The 19099-nt window shown below is 31.1% G+C and overlaps 1 protein-coding gene across 3 annotated transcripts in view; it reads left to right on the top strand.

The window, feature by feature from the left end:
* Positions 1-19099, top strand: part of LOC107441931 (leucine-rich repeat-containing protein 15-like) — a 134198-nt gene that overhangs the window by 85719 nt on the left and 29380 nt on the right. For all 3 annotated transcript variants that reach the window (XM_071179425.1, XM_043040162.2, XM_071179424.1), the window contains one exon: positions 18809-18866. The gene's annotated coding sequence lies outside the window, so the exon portion shown is untranslated. The remainder of the gene's footprint in view (positions 1-18808; positions 18867-19099) is intronic.

The following is a 19099-nucleotide window of genomic DNA, read 5'->3' as shown; positions in this document are numbered from 1 at the left end:
TTAGATTTTTAAATCGATCAGACTAAAATACAGTACCTAAGAATATTAAATGTTTTTAATATTTGGTATAAATAATGTTCATAAATGTAATAACATTTTATGGAATTGTTAATCATCGAGGCAACTTAGTCAATACAAAAATGAAAAACCGATAAATTAGAAAATAGTTTTTTACTCGTTTAAAATCGGCGCCAGTGTAATGAATAATATTAAATATTTTAAATTTTTTCAACGTGAAAACACATTCGTTACATTTTGTGATTTTTAAAACATTTTATAATATTTCAAAAATATTTGGTGCATATCTCAAACTTTTAAATACTTTTATGTTCCTAATTCCTCCAAATAAATTTGTTATTTAACATAAAAATCATGTAAAACATAAAAATCATGCGTTTCAAAGTGAAATGAAAATATTTAAATACAGCTGCACTAAGTATACGGAAAAAAATTATTAAAAATCTGGAAAAGGTCATGAACATTTTGGAACTATTTTCATCATCGTTAAAAGAATTAATCAATTAAAAAAAGTATTTTTAAATATGATACATTCAATGTTTTTATTACTTTTCAACTCGTGTGAATTTCGAATAAATTAATTAACATTTGTTTGCAACATTCAACAAAATTAATATCAATTTTCTGAATTACACTGGGGAACAAAATTTTTGTTACATTTATATAAATACTTAATCTTTCCTAATTCGGATGCAGAAATTTCAAATCGGAGATTACTTTTATAATTTCTTTTAAAATGTTAAACTTTATATATTAAATGATTAACATTGATTAATAGTGCTGGAAACATATTTTTTTTTCTATAGCATGATATTTTAATTATTCTTCATCTATAATGAATCGATTAAGCAAGATGATTATAAATTATTTCTTACGTGCTGGATGGCAACAGTCTTGATGAAAAATAGAACTGCTATGGTGAATAAATATTTTCTAACCTTCTGAATAAGTCTCTCTTGTATCAAGGTGATAAAACAGCACTTCAATATCCCTTAACAGATCCAAGATACTTTCGTTTCGCTGATTTCAAATCTACAATCGGTTTTTCTCTCCAAACTACAGTTCTTTTTAAATGACATTTTTTATCAAAAAGTACAAGTTTGAAAACGTTGTCTTTAACAGGCAGTCGTGTAAATGTTGCGTTGCGACAGACTTCTAGGGGAGTTAACGCATCATTAAGATTGCCAAGGAGACCATGCCTAATAATGTCGACTTACGTGGCTAGGGGCGCTTCCTTATTAAGACTGGCTCAGAAGCCCAAGAAGAAACAATAATTACTAGGGAACGCACCGCTATCGACATATGACAACATTTCTTGGCATGGGTTTTTATGCAACTTTGATCCAGATGATGTTTCCTAACTCCCCTGGAAGTTTGTTGCAACATTTACGGAACTTCCTGTTATATATAACATTTTTAAACTGGCACATTTCGATACAAAAATAGATTAAAAATGTAATTTTGAAAGAATTATGTCGCTTGGCGCAAAAAGAACGATTGTAGATTTGAAATCAGTGATGCAAAAGTATCCTAGATCTGTTAAAAAATATCATGCAAAAAAAACGAAAACAAAATGCGTTCCGCAGTGTGTTGGTTATAAACGTAAATGTTTCTAATTACAATCAACACTAAAACGAGTATCTCATAGAACAAACTCTTTTACTATCACAAGTGTACACAAAGAATATATACTTGTTGCCAACAAAAGAATAATGTAAGAAATAATATAATAAATAATATAATAAATAATCACCGCATCTGCGTTCACGCATTTGCGTCTGGTAATCACTGCATCTGTGTTCACGCACTTGCGTCTGAAACACGCAGTATTATCAATCTATGTAATAGAAACATAATTTAGTATATAAATTTTAAACATTTAAAGTAATCTATTAAATGAATTTATTAAATTAAGAATTAAAATTAAAATGATAAATTGAATTACGATAAAAATATAATTCGTAGTTTTATTTTCCTTAATATTTAATGCAAGAAAAGCGGAAGTGTATTTAACGTAATTGTTGAAATGAAATTATGATTATTTTATTTTACAAGTTTATAAATTTACATATTTGCTTTCTTTCGTGTTTAGTTGATAAAATATATATTAATTTTATTGCTTCGTAAGTGCTAACCTTAGACTTAGTGAAGGACTTAGTAAAATAATTCCAAATAATCTTCAGCTCTTTTCATTAAAATATATTTTCACTTGGGCATTGTAGCTATTCTAGTAGGTGAGTCATAAACCATAGTTGATAATTAATGTTTTGGAGTCGTGTGCTGTGCATAATTTGTCATTAATTTTACTGTTATAGTTAAACTCAAATACTTTAATGACTAATACTCAACCAGAAACTATTAAACTCTTAATGTGCTAATTAACACGACTTGACTTTACCTGTTTAGTATATCTGCTATTGAAATGAGAAAATTAAACTCATCATAACAAATTCAATCGTCTCATTTAGAATGGAAATAAAAGAGGTAACTAAATTCTATTAGTATATTGCAGTTAGAATATATAATTAATTTATAAAAGTAATGTTCTTTGAAAAGATAATATATCTCCAAAATAGATAATTTGATTCCATAAAACCATAGCAATGCATATAAATAACTGAATTTCATTAAATTATTGCATTTTGATTAAGTAATCTTCTCTTAAATTATGTCCTTTAGAATAGGTAATTAAATTGTATTGAATATCACCATTTAGAATAAATAATTGAAGTCTATTATATTACATTTTTTTCCCTTAAAATCGGATAAAAAATAAATAACGGAATTTTTTTAAGAGAACTCGTGAAATAATTTTAAATTATGCAGTTAAAATAATTTCTAGAAAAGAAATTCTCAAAATGTAATACAATAGATAACATAACGACATAGAGATACAATAGATAACAGAAATCTTAAAAATCATGATTGTTCCAGACGTTTTAACCGGCTAAAACATCCTAGTGTAGCATTTTTTTCTAATTTGAAAAATTCTGTGAATGTTATTGCTCATTAATTAATAGACATCAAGTTCTTTTTCAGTTGCACGCTGCACAGAACGTCATCAATTTAAAAAATAATTGTTATCAGTAGTGTTTTGAAGAAAAAAATAAACATTTTATTTGCATGAGGATCTGCAAGATTTTTCATTGTTATCATCTATCATTAAAAAAAAGTCAATGCGCTCAATTCATTCTATCATTAATTTTTAAAAAAAATAAGTGTAGATCTTGAATCCAGACGTCTTTCTTTTATTAAAAAAAACGTGTCTAGGCTTTTAATTTGATCACAGATATAATAAACTATTTAGATAGCTTTAGAAAACATCATAATCGCTTAAAAAATAGTTAAAATAGTTATGATTCTTTGTAATTGAAAAGAATAATAGAAAGTTTTTAGAAGTGTTTGTATAATTTTACTACCAAGAAGTATTGCATAGTTAAAAATGAGTTGTAATGTCTTCATAATTTAATTTTAAAAGTTTTTTAAAATTTTATTCAGAATAGTTAGTGAATTTTTCTGTTAAATGCGATTTTGGGCCTTTAACATCTCATATCATTATTTTAATGGTCTGAAGATTGATAACAAATAAGTGTATAAGTTCAGTTACAATTGATATTTTATTTATTTTCAATTTCAATTCTCTTTAGGAATAAATAGCTTGGTTAAAATGATAAAATATTAATTAATTGACTTTGGACTAATTATTTATATTCTCAAAGTAATTTTTAATCCAAACACAAATATTAAAATAAATTACACCCATAACATATATTCTATTACCTTAAATTCGGGTGTATATACACCGGAGAGTCATTACATTATGACCACCCTGCTAATAACATGTAGGACCACCTTTAACCCTCAAAACTGCTAGCACCTGCCGTGGAATTGATTCCACAAGTAGCTGATAGGTAGTCTGAGGTATCTGGTACCAAGCACTCACCAACTGGTCCTGCAATTTCCTCACATTGCGAGGGGGTATCGTGGCAGCACGAATCTGGTTTTCCAAGTAGGGCCACAAATGCTCGATTAATTTAAGGTCAGGTGAATTTGGGGGCCAATACATGACTTGAAAGTCACTGGAATGTTCCTCGATGATTCGACCCTTATAACATGGTGCATTATCCTGTTGGTAAGCACCATCTCCTGCAGGAAAAACTGTAGTCATTAATGGGTGAACCTGGTCTGCAACTATGTTCAAGTAGCTTACAGACGTCAGGGATTGTTCTATGACGATTATGGGTCCTAATGTGCCCCATGAAAACATTGTTCCTGGGTGAGCCCATTGTTATAGATGGAGGTTGGTCATAATGCAATGACTCTTCGGTGTAAGTCGTCTTTTCAAAACCCCAAAAATGTTTTAAAATCAGGGTATCGACTTATACACCGGCAAAACAACATCGGACATTCATTGAACATAAAATATCGATGCGTAATAGCCAATGAGATAGATATGAATAACTCTGTTTAAATTTACCTTTACAAAACTATTTTTAATGTATTATATGCAATTAATTTTGCAGTTTCTTTCGTCATACTTTCTTTACGGATAAAATCCTTTTTAAAAAACTAAACCTTTAATTACGTTACGAAAAATATTTAAGATAAGAAAAGTTAAGGCAATTTATTCAAAAGTATTTCAAAAAAAATATGACATAATGAAAACTTTTAAAATAAATAATAAAACTACAAATTTTAAAATATTACAGCATCATCTGTGTCGGATTTAATAACGTCAACACACTGTGAGCCAGAAGACCATGATCTTTGGCTAAAAGTCAAAAATTAAATTTTCAACTAAAATATCTGTAGGCAGTTTTAATATAGCCCAAATTAAGTATTCATAATCATCCCAAGCATTATAACTTACTTTTTGAACCAACAAGAGTACAATGCAATGAAAAATATGTTTTAAAAATTTTTTTTTAATGTAACTTTTACATTTTTATTTCAGAAATATCTATATTATATAAAACGCTAATACGTATGTATCAATAAAACCGATGATATTTCTTTTCTCGCATTGGCAACAGTTTTCATTTTTGATTGATAGGATTCGGCGCGCAAGAGCACGTAGTGAGCATCATATGGCTAATCTATATTACATAAAACGCTAATACGTTTTAATTGATAGGCTTCGGCGCGCAAGAGCACGTAGTGAGTATCATATGTCTAATCGGGTGAATTCTCACCGAATTATCAAAAAAATTCTCACAAAATTATCTTCATCGAAGCCGATGCTTTACATCCGGCGTTCAGTACTATTTCATATTGTTTTACAACACATGGTTTTAGCCGTGCTGGTGGGAAAGACTTTAAAACAAAACTTACAACAGTTACTTTTCTCAACAACTGAAATTTAGAATAGTATGATTAAGAAAAATATGCGAACTGTTTTCAATTTCAAATTAATATTGAAATGCACAGGTTTAGAATTTTCTACAGTGAAAAGTTTTCGGAACTTCAGTGTTCAAAAAAGTATACAAAAGCTAGACGTTAAGAACGTATCCAATGAGCGATAAAAGCGAGCATCGGATTGCGAAGCAATCCGAAATGAGTTCCGCGGTTTGGCGAGCGCCAGCGAGCAGGGGGCGAAGCCTCCTAGTATGTAAGAATTTCACCTTACTGTTACATTTTTATCAGAGTAATTAGTCTGAAATTATAGTAAAATTTTTTTAATTTTGTTGGTTTAGTTAATACTCTTAACAAACTTATAGTTTATATGGTTACATTTTACAATGTTTGAATGACTTTCGAAACTTAGCTCCAAAAAGTTCCACGAGGTGGCTAAAAGTTAGTTCCAAAACTTTTTTTTTTTGTTGTCTTCTTTGATGTTTCTTCTTTCAAAAAAACCTGTCCCATTTTGCCCGTATTGCAAAGGTGAACTAAATATACCGAAAAACAAAAATTATGCTTTTTTTTCATGTTTTCGCGTTATTTTGTAATTAATTCGCGTTATTCTGTAATATTACTTTGGAAATATAATTTGCTTTTCATTTTTAATATAAAATTGAGAAAATTATTATATTTTCTTTGCTATATTTAATTATTTAAACATACTATATTATTTTTTTTATCTTTGCTTCTCCATATTTCAGTCGCCATTTTGTTTTTCTTTTTTTGGGTATTTTTAATGTATTTCAAAATCTCAACTATGAATTCAATTTACCTGCACATAAAAACCCCTAAATAAAAACCCCCAAATTTCGAAACAAATTTTATCGAAATACTAATTTTGTCCACGAAATCTTGGATGCTGGCCCACTGTGCAACAGTGTCCTTAAACGAACCCCACTCTGCAATTGATTCTAGTTCATACACATGTATTGAGACCCAAAAAAATCGACTTCATTCCCATCCAAAAAATTTGGAATTCCACATTTAATAGATTGTACATAATAAAATTAAAATTCCCATTTTGCCGATTTTTTAATTTTAGAAATTTGCATATTTGTAGCGATCAACTTATACACCCGACATGCCAGAGATTTTTCATCTCGAAATAAATATATTTCGGTATTTTTCAACTATAAAAAATAGTCTAATAGTTACAAAACAAATCTGTTAGATTATTGGAATTATATTTGTACTAAAATATAAAATAATCTTTTTTTTTTTCATTTATATTCAAAAATTTGTCAACAATTGATTTTGTTAATAAAAGAAATTTAAATGACGAATAACTGTTTCTCTTAGGTCTAAATAGCTGCGAATAAGTATACATTTACAAAATATTGTTTGGAAGTGAGCCGTATTTGAAAAATTTCACCTTTAACGCAGGAAAAGACACCGGTGTTTCATGCTATATTTCATAACCATAAATCATTAAAATACTAAATATAACATTTTTCACTAAAATACTAAATATAACACTTCAGCATTAATTAATAAAAAACAGTGAAATAAGTGTTAAAAAAAATTTTAATAAAAATTCTGCGTTAAAGGATTAAATCAAAAATAAGTTAATTTCTAATATTATAATATACTCGTAGAAATGGCAGAAATCTTATAGAAAATTGTTTTGTTTCTTATCTTCACTACCTTTCAGCTGAGTACATTTAGCTTTTAATCTTAGCTTTCAATTAGTGAAACAGAAAATGATTGCAAAGCAATAAATCGGATTGGAGAGTATCAAATCATTGGTAAAGTATCAAATTTGCAAAAGCATCCTTTCTAAAACAATCTTAATTACTTCGCTTTTTCTCTTAAATAACACACATTTAACAAAAAATAATTCAATTTCTATTCTTACGTAAATAAAATGTCATAAAGTATTTACTTCGAAGCTAATAATAATATATTTATTTTTAAAAAAAGTCTTAGCCTTTACTCATTATGTTACATTTTATTCAAGTTTATTACTATCAGAATCTCAGGAAGGTCATGTTTCAACATGTCTCTTTTCGTATGCAAGAGCAATTATGCCAAGTTCAGACATATTGCGTGTCCTGCAGCACTTTCGAGAGAGATATGACGCTGGAAATGCAATAACCACTGCTCTGTCATACTCTGCCATCCTCGATGACTCTTCAACAGCAGAATTTGGTTGAAGTCGACGCCAGTTTCAGCTTTCAGCTCCCGTCTCTCATTAGGGCAGCACTTCGTGTCAATAGGGCATTTGTGCAAAGTAGAATAGAACGGCACCTCTCGTCTATTGCAGCTCGTTTCCTCACTTGAATGCGCAAATTCTGTATGCATTAAAGTTTTCGAACGACCTTTTGCATTTACAGTGAGTCTGGAGATAGCATTGAACGTATTTTCTCTAGTGTTCTTAAACGTAATAAGACTGCAATTAAGGTAATAACTCAGGTTAAAATATTCTGAGGGTTAAATTTAGATGATATTAGTTTAGAGTGAAACTCGAGAATACTAGGCTACATGATATTTTTTAATTACTGGTGTGTTTTGTGTCCCCTGCTCGCTTTGCTCTCCAATCCGATTTATTGCTTTGAAATCATTTTCTGTTTCGCTAATTGAAAGCTAAGATTAAAAGCTAAATGTATTCAACTGAAAGATATTAAAATATTCCCCTGTACTTCATTTTAGTTTAAAATATTCCTCTGATGTTCGTTTACTCTCACCTACTCCCTCCTCGAAAAAAAAGATTTCATTTCCAATATTATTGGGTTAAAGCAGTGTTTCCCAAAGTGTGGTACGCGTACCCCCAGTGGTACGGGAACAGTTTACCTGGTATACGCGTTCTTATGCGAAATACCTTCCAAAAAACGAAAATTTCAAGAAAATTTATTTAAAAGCAAAGCCAGCCATGAAAATTTTCGATTACGTATTTTTCTATTGGCTATTTTTTGCAGAGTTAACAGTTTATAAATAGTGGTGTCAACAGCCAGTTGTAATTTTTAACTTCTATGCAATTTTTTTATAGTAAAAAATACATTCATTTTTTTTATTAGTGGTACACAGCGTTACGAAAAATTTAGAAAGGGTACACAAAATTCATAAGTTTGCGAAATACTGGGTTAGAGTGATAACAAACTCACTTTTCGCAGTTATCTTAAAACTGTACGAAAAAAAAATTTGCTGTCATCGCCGCCACAGCAACCCCCGTCTTTTTTTTAAAAGTTTCACCGCACAGACTTCTAATTCTTATATATTGCAAAAGCTATTGCATAAAAAAGTATGAAATTTTGGTTACTTTAAGAGTAATATTTAAGAATATGGTGTGAAAAGGGCTTATAATAGGATTGCGTTTAATTAATATAATATAGTTAACATAAAAGAAAGTAAAATAACTTAAAATAATTTAAGTAAAATAACAGTTAATATGAAAATATTGTCAAACGTTATTTCTGTTGATTACTTTACCAAACAGATGCACTCTGGGTAATGCGAAAAAAAGATATCAATGATTTTAATTAAATTACAACTAATTCTTTTTTTTTACTTCCAGGAGTGAACTTTTTTCTATTTCCATGTTGTTGTTGTTGTTGTTGTTGACGTATGCCTGTTCTAGGCAGAGGGGTGCGATTGTTCTTGTTTTCCAGTGGCTCCATCTATGGCCAGGAAATCGACTTCTGCCACACCCGTTTATAGGGCGGGCCTATTCATACACAGATCGTAATTTTGACCTGAATCAGAGAACGATCGATCTCCAATCCAGTACCCCCAAAGGTATTGATTTGTTATGGGAACGTGGAGGACTTTACGACTCGACAGATATAGCGCGCACCAGTCACCATTTACTACACGGGGAGTCTTCGGCCGGCGGGGTTCGAACCCATGAACTCCCGGACATGGGCCCAGCGCCCTACCGACCAGACTTTTCCATTTCCATTTCAAACATATCTGTTGATGTATTGAAACAATGTCAGATCATATAAATACACTATACATTTAACAAATACTTCCGTAGAGTCTTCGGCCGGCGGGGTTCGAACCCACAACTCTCGGACATAAGCCGAGCGCCCTACCGACCAGGTTTTTCCATTTCAAACATATCTGCTGATGTATTGAAACAATGTCAGATCATATAAATGCACTATACATTTAACAAATACTTCCGTAGAGTCTTCGGCCGGCGGGGTTCGAACCCACGAACTCTCGGACAAAGGCCCAGCGCCCTACCGACCAGGCTTTTCCATTTCCATTTCAAACATATCTGTTGATGTATTAAAACAATGTCAGATCATATAAATACACTATACATTTGACAAATAAAAGTATTTAACAAAATATTTTTCTTTTCTATTTATCTCCTTAAATAAAAGTGACATCGCAGCATTTATACTTGTGTCTAACAAGAAAAAGGCGTTTGGCGTAAAATAATACCAGCCAAAGTGTCGAAAAGAATTCTAACGCTTCGTTTCATTTGTCACTTAGACAGTAGCTGCAAGGGAACGAAGTTCTATTTAATTTACCTTCCCTCGTCCTTTCGAGCCAAATTCATTTAAGGAATCCTCCAAGAACATCTTCTGCATCCCCTTCTAACCGTTAAGCAAGCTGACCACTCTTGGACTTAATCACCTTTCAGCGGTCAGCGTGCCTCTCAGGCATCGCAAGATTGTCGAAAGATAAATGTTGCTTTTAACAACCACTCAACGGAATGAACGGCTTAAGTGAAGATCGAGACTATTCACGTAGAATTTCCAACGAAAAACACATGTACAGAAAAACACTTTACGAACTTTCATTCGATTTTCAATTCAGAAGCATCTAAATGATTATATTTAACTAAAATGATAATTGTTACTAAAGTAAGATTTACTGAGAAAAAATTTTAACTTGTTTTTAAAAACATTTCAAAATCTACGAAAAACTGTTTAAATACATTTAAACTACTGCATAGGTTTTTTAAATCTTTAAATTAATGGCATGGCTTAAATCTTAAAAAAACGGAATCACCATAGTAACATAATTGCCTGAAATTCCTCGATAGCAGTTTTGGAAATTTGTATACAATATCTTGTAGAAAAAATAGTAAAGGTTAGAATATCATGTACGAATGTAAAATAAACGGAATAATAATTTCTCAATTCTTATTATTAATCCAATTAATAAACTATAATGAAAATAACACCTTCAATATTTTGTGTAAAAAAATGTACTCTAGAAAATTATTGTTTAAAAATCAAAATACAGGAAAAAAATCTAAGAAAAAAAGAATCCAGGTATTTTATTCAAAAGTCTAAATTTTAAAGCTACCCAATCTCAATTGCAACAAAATTTGAAATCTTTCGTTGTTGTTGTAGTTCATTTACGTCACACTAGAGCTGCACAATGGGCTATAGGCGACAGTCGGGAAAATATCCTTGAGGATGATCCGAAGGCATACCATAACAATTTTGATCCTCTGCAGAGGGGATGGCACCCCCGCTTCGGTAGCCCGACAACCTGCACGCGAAGTCGAGCACTTTACGGTAGAACGTTTAACGAGGACCAATACCGCACACCCTCGGTCCCTACGCAGACTAATCCAAGTGGTCACCCACCCGCCCACTGACCAAAGCCAGTGATGCTTGACTTCGGTGATCTGGTGGGAACCGTGTCTTAACGACCAGTCCAATGCCGGACTCGAAATCTTTCGATAGCGACGGTAATTATTGATAATAAAAACAGTTTTACCAAAGTACGAATGCAAAAGTAATTAAATAATAATTTTCCAAATTCCTATCGATTAATAAAATAAATCGATCTAAAATTCATTCGATAAATAAATTAAAGCAAAAGCATCTTGGTTATTTTAGTGAAGAGGAAGAAAAAAAAATTTTAAAAATTAGAATGAAAAGAACTGCCTAATCACTTAACAGAAGAAAGAATCAATACTAAAAATCAAAGTACTTTTAATTTCTTAATTAACTATTCATAAAGTAAAATTTCCAACTCTAATGAAATGATCTTGACAGCATTCAAACGGAGAATTTTAACTCGTTTATGTTTTACAAGGATCTGAGTATTATACACTGTTACAACTGGTATAAAAAGAATACAGAAAAATCAAAACCCATTCTTTCACCAAAATCTCTCTCAAAGACAATTTATTTTCTTCTTTGTCGAAAATTTCAAAAGCACTCTTCAATATTATAACTCGAGCCTTTTTAAAATCCCATCTTACATAATGTCGTCGAATTGTTTTCGAGTTGTGTTAAGAGGGCGCAGCTGATGTGCCCTGAAGTGTGAAGTTCCCCTCCCCTGAAGTGTGAAGCACTCCCCTTTCCCAAAATCTCACAAAGCGTGCACTTTTATGTGAATAAATTTGAAAATTTCTTGATGGAATCGTAGGAGAAATAATGAAGCTCCTCTTCTCAGTTAAGCTCTTGTATTCAACGAAATTATTTGCGAGCAATCTAAGTAAATTGGAATTGTTTCGTTTTCCAGAAATTGAGGACTCTCGATGATTGGTTGGAATTTTAATAATGCTAGATGAAAATGCAGAAGACGGATAGTTTCATACTAGCAAATATTCTTTTAATCTATTATTAGAAACTCGGTTATTTTTAACGGTCGAAAGTTATTGTGAAATAGAATGGAAGAATCTTAAAGTTTTCGATCAATTCGTATTCTTAATCAAAATCAACAATCAATAACTGAATCAATGGGATCTAAATTTAATCAAAGCTAACAAGTTTTAAACAATTATCAATGTTTAAAACTTAGAATTATCAATGTTTTATTTTATAACTGGCGTTGAACAGCCGACCAAATTCTGAGCTTACGACTATCAATGTTCAACTCGGTAGCCTTTAAATTTTGAACTCAACCCATAAGACAAAGAAACTCCTGGATCAAACATTTTATATCAGTCATTGAACAGCCGACCCAATTTCGGGTTTACGACTACCAATGTTCAACTCCGTATCTTTGTAATTTTGAACCAATCCAGAAGATAAGGAAACTCTTGGATCAGTACCCCCAGAGGTATTGATTTGTTATGGGAACATGGAGGACATTGCTACTCGACAGATTTAACTTGCAGCAGTCACATTTACTACTCGGGGAATCTTCGGCCAGCGGGGATCGAACCCACGAACTCTTGGACATGGGTCCAGTGCCCTGCCAACCAGGCTATCCCGGCCTGGATCAAGCATTGGTTCAAACTAGTCTTCTTGGAGGACTTATTGATGAAACTGACACGAAAAGGAAAACTTTGAAAACCTCACACGCTTAGCCCGACTGCAAATTAATTCTAATCCTTGATCAGTCTACCACTGGGGATATTTTACGTCATCCCTGTTATCATGGGAGTTGAATTTTTTGGATGTCCCATTTAGAAGAAGGGATCTAGGGCAGAATTTTAGAGGTCTGAATAGAAAATTTTAAATCCGAGTCCACTCAAGATTGATAGAATTTTTTTGCGCCTCAGCCTGTCCAAGTCTAATGTGCTTAATACAGGCAAAATTTACGAAGAGAAAAGCCAATTAGAATAATTTACTGAGATTTCACATTTATGGATTAAGAGATATAATGCTTATTAAAAACTTCGCACTTTAAAATTGTTACTTCTTCTATACTTTATGGCTGCTTCAAACAGACTTTTGTATATTCGTTTAATTTAAAAGTAGTAAGAAATCATACGAATATTTTGACTTCAGCAGAAGCATCTTCCACGAATGAAACCATTTAATGTTTACCATTGAGTCAATGCATTAACAACTGAAACAAACTGCAATAAGAAACTGACCCGTTCATAACCAAATAACTAATTGCAAACAATTAGGCGAGCTTGACAAGTTAGTCGCTAAATCATCAAATTGAGATAGAATAGCTATTTTTAAGTCTTTTTAATTGCAATTTTTGACAAAGAAAATTTACAAAACTTAAAATAAGTGAGTTGAGATTAATAAAAGTGTGAGTTCAAAGAGGAACGAGCTTTAAGTTCATATTTATAATAAGGAAACACGTCTAATAGCATTCGAATATTTTTCAGCCCTAATGTAATTCTCAATCCCAGCTTTTCCCACAAAGTGTTTCGCAATTTCAATGTTACAAAGAGATTCAATTTGGAAAATATGGTCAAAATTAAAAGTATTCCTTAAAATTCTGGTAATGAAATATTCTTTTTACCTAATTCTCTAAATCTTAAAAACCTTTAAGAGAATGGACTATATGCCATGTTGTTTTTTTGCGTAGGGTACTATTTAAAGTTTTCTTGCCCTTTCTGAACTTAGGTGCACAAGAATGGTGGTTATAGCAATCTATTACAAACCCGGAAGTCCTTGGTTCGAATCCCACCGTCAGCCAACAAACGCATTTTTACCACCACTTCACTTTTGAAACTACACATTTTTTTTATCAAAAATGAGTATATGCTCTTTTAATTTTGAATACAAGTTCAATTTCAAGTTCAACTATTGTGTGTTTCAAAGCTATTTTAACAGGCTCTTGATTAATTTTTTGAAATATTTTTTTGCTGTGTTGTATCCAACCACTAAATTAGTTTTTTCAATGAAATTATTTAAGAAAAAAGTCAATTTGAAACGAAATTTTAAAACTTAAAAAAAATCCCATTTGTGCTAAATAAATTATGGAAATGGATGTGCATTTACAAATAATTGCATTTATATTTCTCTATAAACGTTTTAATTTAAAATAAGCTAATGCAATTTATGAATAACAATTATGTTTATTAGATAATAATCTTCACAGTTTATAATAGTTCTTCGAAATTTTATTCAATCTCAATTTAAGCGTACGCCGAAAACATATTCAGAACAAACTAAAAGCCACTCCAGACCTGTAAATTCAACTGCCTGACGAAAAACCTAATTTTAAGAAAACTAATTTTAAGATAGTTATTCACAAAATAATGAAAAATTTCATTCTTTACATTAAACATTTCCAAATGAATTTTTTTAATATTTTTTGGTTAGTATATGTTGTTTCTAAAGACACTTAGACAAGCAAAGCTAGGCAGCCATTGGCCTTTTGTGAGTTAAGTCAAGAAAGCGCGCCTTTCATTTTGACAAGAGAGCACCAGAAAGGAGAAAGCACGTCTTAGCTCATAACTCCACCAATAGATGGCAGCATCACTCATTCTATAGGAACTTCCACAATTTAGACTCTGAGACTTCGGGATTGTAAAATCTGAGGTCTACTCTAGGGCTCTAAATTTAGACTTCCTCAATTTAGATTAAACTTAAGAGGAAGGAAATTTTCTCCAGATTCTTGTACCCATGATACTGCTCAGTGACAAACCGCAAGAAATTTGATTCCACAAATTTTACAAGCACGTATATCGCATGTGTTTGGTGGATCTTGACGGAGTTGGGGATCAAACCCCGGTCCAGAGCCCGATTCGCTAACCACCGGGGTAGTAGCACTGGGTTAATATATTCACAGCTGCAAATGAACCCTATTTATTAATGATCCTACCAAGGAAAGCTCTATTATTTTGGATTCCAAAACCAAAAAGTAAATAAAAAATTGAAAGCGCTAATTAATTCTAACGACATGGTTTACCTATCTCACGAATTTGAAACCATTTTATTTAATCACCATGTATATTAATTTGCGATGATTAAATGTAAAGCATTTTTACATCATACTTTATAAGTATTCAAAACGTATATATATTACATGCAGTCATTGCAGAACCCAATGCGCAACTTTTATACCAATTTACATGAAAATTGTTTGATGAATTTAAATAATTCACGTGCATGATTATTATTAATACTACATAATCACTTATGCCTACAATTTCTCCTTCGGCAATTCCAACAATTCTTAATATTTCCATTCAATTAGTTACCTTTATGTCTCGAGAAAAAAAAGAGCTCTTTCCAGACCATAGAACATTTTTGAGTTGTGTTCAGTTAATGATCGGAAATTGACGTCACCATCCTGAAAAGATATTTAATGGTTTTCGATATCACAAACCGTACAGAAACGACATCGATATTTTTAAGGATCCTTGGCCCAACAAATACAGTCTTTTCGAGCGCGTTAAGGAATGCCAGAGGGGGGCGGTGGACTAAACTAAAATTTATTTTCGAAGAGTTATTGTAGCGCCATTTTTTCACATCTACACTCTGGTTACAGTTACTAAAGAGAAAAGAAGGAGAAATATTTTCGCTGTCGACTTGTTTCGAATCGTAAGGCGAAATGGAAGTTATTTCTCATGCTTTTTTTATTTTTTTTATTTCGAACATCTAAAGAAGTCGTTTGTGACCCGAGTTTTGGAGATCGAAGTCTGCGAAGTATTGATAATGGGAAAGAGAAGCCGATAGCATTTCTGACAAAATGTCAACGACTTTCGTTGCGAAAATAAGATTTGCTCGATTGGACAGAAATTCCAGCCTTCTTGTCCCAGCTGCTCAGGGTCTTTCTGCTGAATTTTTTACTCGTTCCATCTTTCGAAAGGGGTTGGCTCAACACAGAGAAAGTGAGGTTTAAGGGGAGATTTCGACTCATCTTATTCTTTTGAAGAAAAGAAATCTGTTTTGAAAAAAGGACTTGTGGAAATCGAAATTCAGTCGAACATAAGAAAAAGCAAAAGCTTACTCTTTGGTTGCTTCCTCTCCCTCCCTTTTTTTAACTTCTCAAAAGCATGTCCAGTGATTTTGTTATCTGAAATCATGTTTTTTGATAGAAAAAAATATCCTGTTTTTTGGAAAAAAATATCATTCACGCTAATATTTAAATACTGTTACATATGTATTTTATTTTTTGGTTCTTTATTTTTCGAACTACGCATTAAAAAAAAAGCTGCATAGAGAAGCAAACTTGAATCGAATCAGATTTAGCAATGGTTTTGGTCACATTAGTAGTATTATACGAGATTCAATGCTACTAATGTGACTATATGGCAAAGCAATTCTATCTAAGGCTTTTACAGGGTGTTCTGTAATCACCAATCTAAACATATATTTCTAAAAGAAACCTTCGAAAAATGCGCATAGATTAAAACCAGGAGATTCAACTCAATGATTGCAATACCATTGGGATAATATGCCACATTTACTAAAGTGGGAATAATACAATACATATGCGATAATATGCAATGTCTACAAGAGTCAAATCAGAGTGTGCAATACCTTTGAGATATAAATAAAAAAATATAATATCTATAGGGATCTATGGGATAGCTTTAATATCTACGAGAATTGGACACATATAATATCTATGGGTGATTAGCAATATCTACAGGGATAAGACGTACAGTGCGGGGAAAAAAAGGAGCACCCTGATAAATTTTCATCCGAATGAACAGATTTTTACGTACTGAGACTCAACCTTAATGGTTCGAGAACCTAACTTTAAATGTGATATCCTAATTTTTTAGTGCAAACTATGTTTTAAGTTACAAAATCAGACACAAACACATACTGTCTCTAAACAGACATAAATTTTATTTTTGGTTTCTTGACTTTCAAAATTTGGGGGGGGGGCGCAATCTGAAAAGTATGGTCACAAAAGTTTAGGCAAAAGAGCAGTCGATTGTTTGGACCTTTTAATATTAATTTTTCTTTTCCCTTTTTTCACGATATCTGAGATAATTTTTTAACGAATCAAATAAATAATTGAACACAGTCATAAAATTCGTTTATCTGAAAATAATTCGCAAAAGAATATAACTATTTATTAATTTTTTTTAATTTAGTTAATAAGGATTGAAAAAATTTTCAAATTCTGAAGTCCACAAATTTTAACAGCCTTTCAAACTGCGTAATTTTAAATGACAAAATACAAAATGCAAACAAAATCATTCGAAGAATTCATGAGAAAATTAGACTTTTTTTTTTCTTTATTCCTTAGAAAGTATTTGACCAATTTCGTTTAAACTTTGTTCATTTTGTCATTAAAATGTTTTCGAAAGTTGCATAATCAACAATTCATACAGTTTTTATCATTGTTATATAAATTAAGGAAAAATAATACGAAATTATTACTTGGAATTATCTTTGGATAAACGAATTTCATAATTACGAGCAAAATCTTTTGGTTTGCTAAAAAAAGCATTATAACAAACGCAAAGAGTAGAATTAACATTATGGATACCAAGAAGGCCAATCACTCTCTTGACTAAATTTGAACTCAATTTTCCAGATTGTGGCCATCCTTCATATTTTGATGGCGAAATATCCATCGAAATAAAAATATACTTACGCACCTAAAATATTGATCTTGTAACTTAAAATATCATCTGTACTAATTAATTAACACGTGTGTAACATGTCTTTTAAACCATTAAAATTGCCGTTTAGTTCATAAAAATCCAATAATTATGTAGAACAAAAGTTGTGAAGAGTGATATATTCTCTTTTTTTGCGTACTGTACTCAATATTTAATTAGTAGTAGTAATTTACTCACAAGTAATTTAGTATACACAGTAATTTAGTACACAATATTTAATTAGTATTAGTAGTAGTAATACTTAATTAGTACCATGATCCAAAAGAACGTGACTAAAACATGGCTAAACGCATCAAAGTGTTTTGTTTTTTTTTCTTTCGCTTTTCTTCGTATTGTAGTTCAAATAAAATTTGAAAGCTTCACTCTATGACCATATCTTTTCAAATTTTAAACGATATTTGTAACGATATTTGTAAAATTTGAAAACTTTACTCTATGACCATATCTTTTCAAATTTTAAACGAAATTTGTAACGATATTTGAACGACATTTGTAAAATTTGAAAACTTTACTCTATGACCATATCTTTTCAAATTTTAAACGATATTTGCAACGATATTTAAATGATATTTGCAAAATTTGAAAACTTTACTCTATGACCATACCTTTTCAAATTTATTTCAAATTTATTATATACGCTATTTTTAACATCTAGAGCAGTGTTTCCCAAACTTATGACTTTTGTGTACCCTTTCTAAATTTTTCGTACCGCTGTGTACCACTATAAAAAATGAATGTATTTCTTACTGTAAAAAAATTGCACAAAAGTTAAAATTCACAACTGGCTGTTGACACCACTAATTATTAACTGTTAACTCTGCATAAAATAGTCAATAGAAAAACACGTAATCGTAAATTTTCATGACTGGCTTTGTTTTTAAATAAAATTTTGAAAATTTCGTTTATTAGAAGATATCTCGCATATGAACGCGTACCACCGCTAAACTGTTCCCGTACCCCTGGGGGTACGCATACCACACTTTGGGAAACACTAATCTAGAGGTACAAAGTTGCCAAACAGTAAAAAAAAACTAAAAGTGATTTTCGTAAACAATGCTCAGAACGTAACTTTAATTTCTTTACCAAATATAGGATAAATCAAAAGGTGAATCTTTGGATAAATCATTATCCTTCCTATTATTAATATTTTTTTTGAATTTCTAATGTGCAAACACTTATCAATTTGGTTTTTTTTAATAGGTTCAATAAAGGATAATTCATTTGCTCCTCGTCAATTTCGAAAAAGATTTTGATCCTTGTAAGTATAACTCCTAAACTTATATTTTAATAAATATTAATTTCGATTTTTATCAATGTTACACATTGTTTGTAAATAACTCTGTTCAAATAATTTTCAAAGCCGTATTTAGTTTTCTTTTCATAGTCGTTAGACTCTTTTAGTCTATATACAATTGGAGTAATTAACTAAATATTCTCTACTAAATTTGATTGCAATATACTAGTGTTTTCAGAGTTAGTAATAAATACTTA

This window comes from Parasteatoda tepidariorum, chromosome 4 (genome assembly GCF_043381705.1).
Source record: "Parasteatoda tepidariorum isolate YZ-2023 chromosome 4, CAS_Ptep_4.0, whole genome shotgun sequence".
In the NCBI taxonomy this organism is placed as follows: domain Eukaryota; kingdom Metazoa; phylum Arthropoda; class Arachnida; order Araneae; family Theridiidae; genus Parasteatoda; species Parasteatoda tepidariorum.
This window is presented reverse-complemented; position numbering and strand designations above follow the sequence as displayed.